Raw genomic sequence first — 6,109 nt, 5'->3', positions numbered from 1 at the left:
GTTCATTTTATATTTTTATTAAAAACTAGCCATCTCAAGGAATACCAAAAAATTGGTTTCACAATTTTTGGATCCCAGAAACTGGAGATATGATTTTTGTAAGAAAGCCAAAAATCAGGATTTGAATAAAAGAAAAGGAGGGAAGTGAGGTGACACTAACAGTGGACCCCGCATGTCAGGGTCATCTTCCTCACCGCCGAGGCGACTCTCGCCGGCGATTTCTCCGCGACGGCGAGGTCTCCGGCCAAACCAAGGGCACCATTGTGATCCCCAGACTCTAGCGACTCGATTGACCCCCTTTTCCCCACGGCGGAGCCACCAGAAATGGCTCGCCGTCGATCATGGCGGCTCGGCGGAGGTGCTCGGCGTTACACCGGAGCCCTCAGGCCGGTAGAGCGTGACCTAGGGTTTCCTACAGCACCAGCGGACTACGGCGAAGCTTCCAAGGTACGCGGCTTGGCTTGAAACGTCGTGGAACGTGCTGGCCACGGAAGACCCCAACTCCGGCGGAAACACGGCGGCGCTGCGCATCGTGTCCGGCGACGGTGGGTGCGGTAGAGCGTCCACCGAGAGGTGCAACCGCTAGCTAAGGACCTAAGCTACCTCTAGAACCTAACCAAAGGAGATGGGAGGCTCCGAGGAGCCCAGCATTGAGTTCGCCGGAAAAGATGGTCACGGCGACCTGATTTGGGGGAAGAAGGAAATGGCGGCTCACCGGTGGGTTTCCCGGCGAGCTAGAGGGTGGAGAGTGGAGAGCGGCTCACGGCGGAGCTATGGGTGGAGTTTGGTGCATTGCTATGCAGCGAGGAGCACACACGAGCTTGCCGGAGTGAGCTCGCGACGGTGAGCTCGCTGCAGGCGCGCTTCTGGCGAGAGAGGCGAGGCAGAGAGGAAATGGACGCGTCCACTCTGCTCAGGGCGTCGCCGTGGAGGACATGCGCACGCTGGAAGCTAACGAGCGGGGCCAGGAGCGGCGTACGGGTGCCAAATGTCGCCGTTGCTCTGTCGCCGGTCGGCCACGTCGGCGAGCTCGCGTCTGATTCAGAGAACACGATGACCGACTGACAGAGCGACTTCAGCAACGAATAACTCCCAAACCAGCCTGAGTTAGAAGATGATGCAGTTGACAAAGTTAGAGTTCCAATCGAGTTCTACAACATTGTCAACTATAGCAAAAGTCAGATCGGCCTGGATTGAGAGATATAGAGTTTTCAAAACCGATCGAGCAAACTGTTTTCATTCCAGGACTTGGAAAAATTTCCCAAGTGTTGGAAACAGCCCCAAATCTGCCTTGTGGATCAATTTTGAGCTAGATGTGGTCATTTTAATGAGATGGCTATAAAACAACTTTTGTTCCTTATAAAATTTTCTACAACTTTGCTGTAAAAAGTTTTGACATGCAAATATTTTATGAAACACTTTTTAAAAGCCTAAGCAAAAGAGGTTTCTAGAGCCTATTTGTATAAGTATGACTTATGTGATTATTTTGGAGAAGTGATCAACATGAACATTGTTCCCAAGGTTGAGTTAAGCATAGATAAACTAAGTACCAAGGCATAGAGCATAAACACAAGCATGGTTCACTCAAGCATAAGCATAGGAAGACTACTTAAACAATTTAAATCACATATTTGCATGGAATGACATGGCTCAAGATAGATGATGATCATGATATGCTTGAATAGATGATGATGCTCATGCTATGCATATGATTTATGCAACCATAACACTGGGGTGTTACAGTTTTTCCCAATGGGCAAGACAACTGCCTTAAGAAGAAATATTGTCAGTTTCCAACAGCTGAAGACATAAACCATTCAAGAAGCATGGGAGCGTTTTCAAGGATACATATCATATTGTCCTCACCATGGAATGGCCACATGGTTACTTATGCAGACCTTTTGCCCTGGATTAACCCAAAAGGCTCGTGAGTGCCTAGATGCATCTGCTAAAGGATCATTCTTGGAGCTTACAAATGGAAAAGCAGAGATACTTTTGGATAAGATAGCAGAAAACCAAAGCTGGTTCCAAGATAAAGCTCAACAATGTCATCAAACTGAAGAAATACCAGAAGAAGTAAATTCACTATCAACCAAGATGGAAAATTTGCTCCATTGGATTGACCAGAGGGCCAAGTTCAAAGAAGATCAAAGGGCCATTGAGACAGCATACAAATATCAACCTACCTCAAGTCAACCCAATAGCAAAGGTATGAATTCAGGTAATACTTTCAAGCAACTTTCATTAAAAGATATAATTGCTCAACAAATAAAAACTAATGATAGAGTTAAACAAAGGCTAGATAACAAATGTATCATCTCTAAAAGATATACACAATAAAATGGATTTTCTATTAACTGCCTTTGATGAGCAAAACATTCTTAATAAAAGGGTAGAGCTTAAATTAATAGAGCTAGCTGCTGCATTGCCTGTTGCCACTAACGTTGAGCAGGTAAAGAACATAACTACTAGAGGAGGCAAAGCCACCAGGGATCCCCCATACCCAAAAGAAAAATAGAGAACATCAGCACCAGTGCAACCAGCAGTAATAGAAGAAGAAAGCCCAGTTGAAGCAGAAGATCTGCTACAACCACCAAGTACTAGAGAAATGAGGAAAGATTTTTATGACACCAACTATTTGCCATTTCCCAGAAGAAACAGAGGACTGCAGTCGGATGAGCAGTTTGGTAAGTTTATAGAGGTCATTCAGAAATTATATGTCAACATACCTCTACTTGATGCCATACAGGTACCCACATATGCAAAGTACATTACAGATATTCTTAACAAGAAGAGACCACTGCCCACCACTAAGGTTATCAAGCTGACAGAAGAATGTAGTGTGGCCATCCTCAACAAACCACCAAGGAAGAAGAAGGATCTAGGATGTCTCACTATTGATTGCTCAATCAGAAACCAACACTTCAACAATGCACTTTGTGATCTCGGAGCAAGTGTCAGTGTGATGCCAACATCAGTCTACGAGAAGCTTGAGCATACGACCCTAGAACCAACATCAATGTGCCTACAACTAGCAGATCAATCAGTTCGACATCCGTTGGGCATTGCCAAAAACATTCCAGTCAAGATAAGAGATTTTCTTGTGCCAGTAGACTTCGTGGTACTGGACATGAGTCCTGACTCAAAAGTGTCCATCATCCTTGGAAGGCCATTTCTGAGCACTGCCAATGCCCACATTGATGTCGGGAAGGGAGAAATCAAGTTCAACATAAATGGAAAAGAAGTACACTTCACAGCCCAGACCAGAGAGAGACTCTACAGTGAAGGAAGTTCATGAAGAAGAACCACTGGAGACACCATATCCGGAGGAAGGTAATTCATAAGATTAAAAGATTTGGAGGTCTAGCTTGGGGGACCTAAAAATCCCAAACCCTCACCATGAGGTAAATCGGTATTTATCTGCATCATCAAATTTCTGCATATTTAATTCTTGCATTATCCATATTTATTCATAGCATTATCAAAAAGCCCCATATAAGTAATATTTGTGGTGTGTAACAACCCACATTTATTAATTATTGTGGAGGCACAAAAATATTTTTCCATGATCATTTTCAATAAGTTTTAATTCTCATAGCTTTTCCTGCATTATATTTAATCAACCTTCTAGAAACATGACCCATACCCCTTGGGTCCCACATGTCATACACCACACCTCACACACATCCCATCACATTATTTGATCCACCAACATATCTCCACTCACCAGCACTTTTCCACCGACTAACCACCACCATTAAACTATTATTCTGCGTAAGAGCCAAGCAAAGGAGGGAGTGGAGAAAAGGCAGCCAGGATGGCCACCAAAGCTGGGCGCCCACCCACCTATAGAGGGCGCCCGCCCTGTCCCCCTTTCCTCCTATAAATTACCACCTCCTGCCTCCATCTCCATCACACTAGCCTCCTAGAAAACCACGCAAGTTTCAGTTTCCAGAGAAGGAGCTCTTGTAGTGAAGAAAGAAGAGAGTAGAGGGGAAGAGAAGAGTGGAAGAGAGGTTGGTAGTCTCTGAGTAAGAGAGTGAGGTTCACCTAGTAAGTAGTGATCCCGCTGTCCAAAGCGGAAGTAAAAGTTGTTTAGGGGGAGGTGCTGCCAAAATAAAAACTTATCTTAAGCGACTAACCCCTGGACTACTGACATTTCGGACAGCTGACCCCTAACATTTTCTCTCACATTTTCCACTAGTTGTGTGTGTGTCAACTTTTGTCTACAGGATGTTTAAGAAGGTGAAGAACGCAGGGAAGGTCCTCAAGAACATAGGTACAAGGAGTTCATCCCGACACTCCTCAGAGATCAGCGTCGACCCAACACCCACGCAAGCTCTGCCATCTTCATCTAATCCACAAGTCAAGGTCCTCCTCAAGATATGAGACATTGGACTGAAGACCCGCAGAGAAAAGGAAGTTTACCAGCAGCTAAAGAACAAAGATTTCATTCACACCCCCCCTCTTGATCCTATCTTGCTACAAGAAACAGGTATGGATACTGAATTCGATTTGATTTTCTAGATGGTGGGATGGACAAATTTTTGGAACATAACTGAGCTGGGTTCCCGTCTTCTCACCCTTGAATTTCTTTGCACATTACAATACTATGAGGGGGAATTGCTTTTCGGATGTTTAAACAGGACATTATGTTGTCTTGGAGAGAACTGAGCGACCATCTCGGTTTGTCTTCAAGATGCATCTTGAACATTGACTCCGACTTACCCAATTTTGAGAGACACCAGTTCTGGAAAGGGATATCTAGAGATGAGTTTTATAGTCAAGCCCGAACCAGTGACATGGAACACCCCACTCTTAGGATGTTCCACAAATGACTTGGATACAATCTTTTCTATCGTGATGATATTAGAAAAGTAAGAGTAGGAGATTTACAACTTCTATATGCTGCTATAAATAAAGTACCCACTTCACCTGTTACACTTTTGGTTTCTCATTGGCTTAGTGTACCTAGACTTCTGGGACCAGTAGGGTGTACTTCACTTATCACTCGTCTAGCCTCTAGTCTTCATTTGCTAGAAAACTCATCATTGGAATTCATAGACGAGTTACGAATATATCATGGATATGACACTTTTAGGCAAGCTTGGATGTTAAAGAAAGAGGGGAACATAATGTATATGTTATACGATAATAAAGGCAAGATTCGGTTACCTAACCCGAACCTTGGCCTCTATGTTGTTCAAAATTATTTGATTGAAATTGCAGTGACACCGGTAAACCAGAGAGCTCCACAACGAGTGGCATCCGAAAGCATGACCACCCATCAAGAACGCACCTGGTATGGAGCTGATCCCGGGCCGGAAGAAGCAGCGCACCTGCATTATTGCGACTACAACCCTTGAGTCCTTCGGGACACACGGGTTCGACATGCTCAACCACAAGAGCCAACACAAGAGACATGGTAGGAGAGCCAAGATCACCAGTGGACAAACCCGCCTTTCCATACGGGCAGGTACTCCACTGATCCATATGGAGCTTCAGGATCCAGATCTCCGCTCCAATTCGATGCAGGACGATATTCCGACGCCTCTTATGCTTTCACAAACGACTACTACCAAGAGGCCGGCACTTTCTTCACCCGTACCGACAACACCCTCCTCGACATCTAGAATACGCAAGCAGAACATGGACGACTCCTGGAACAGCAACAAAAATGGAACCAGGACCACGCCACTGCAGTACAAGAACTGAGACAAGACACCACAACAATGAACGACAACATCACCACCATGATGCAATTCTGGAACATTAGGTAAGACCGACAACAACATCCAGCTTGGGAGAGTTCTTTCCCATTTTGTCAAGTAAGTTTTTATTTGCTCTTCTTATTTATTCTTTTCTGTTTTAGTGTCTTGATTATATATAAGAAAAACTTAGAAAACCCAATAAATATTTTCTTGCTTTAATTTACTGCATTCTATAAACATGAAAACAAAATAAAAAGAGTGTGTGGACAAGTGTGCTTATTTATCTGCCAAGAGTTAATCTCTAGAAAAATAAAAAGACCAAAAAGATGCTTGATGGAAATGATGAACAGTTGCTTTGTTTGCTTACTTTCAAGTACCTAGCTTTTATATTAGAGTTC

Source organism: Sorghum bicolor, chromosome 2 (genome assembly GCF_000003195.3).
Source record: "Sorghum bicolor cultivar BTx623 chromosome 2, Sorghum_bicolor_NCBIv3, whole genome shotgun sequence".
Lineage (NCBI taxonomy): Eukaryota > Viridiplantae > Streptophyta > Magnoliopsida > Poales > Poaceae > Sorghum > Sorghum bicolor.
Note: the sequence above shows the minus strand (reverse complement) of the source record.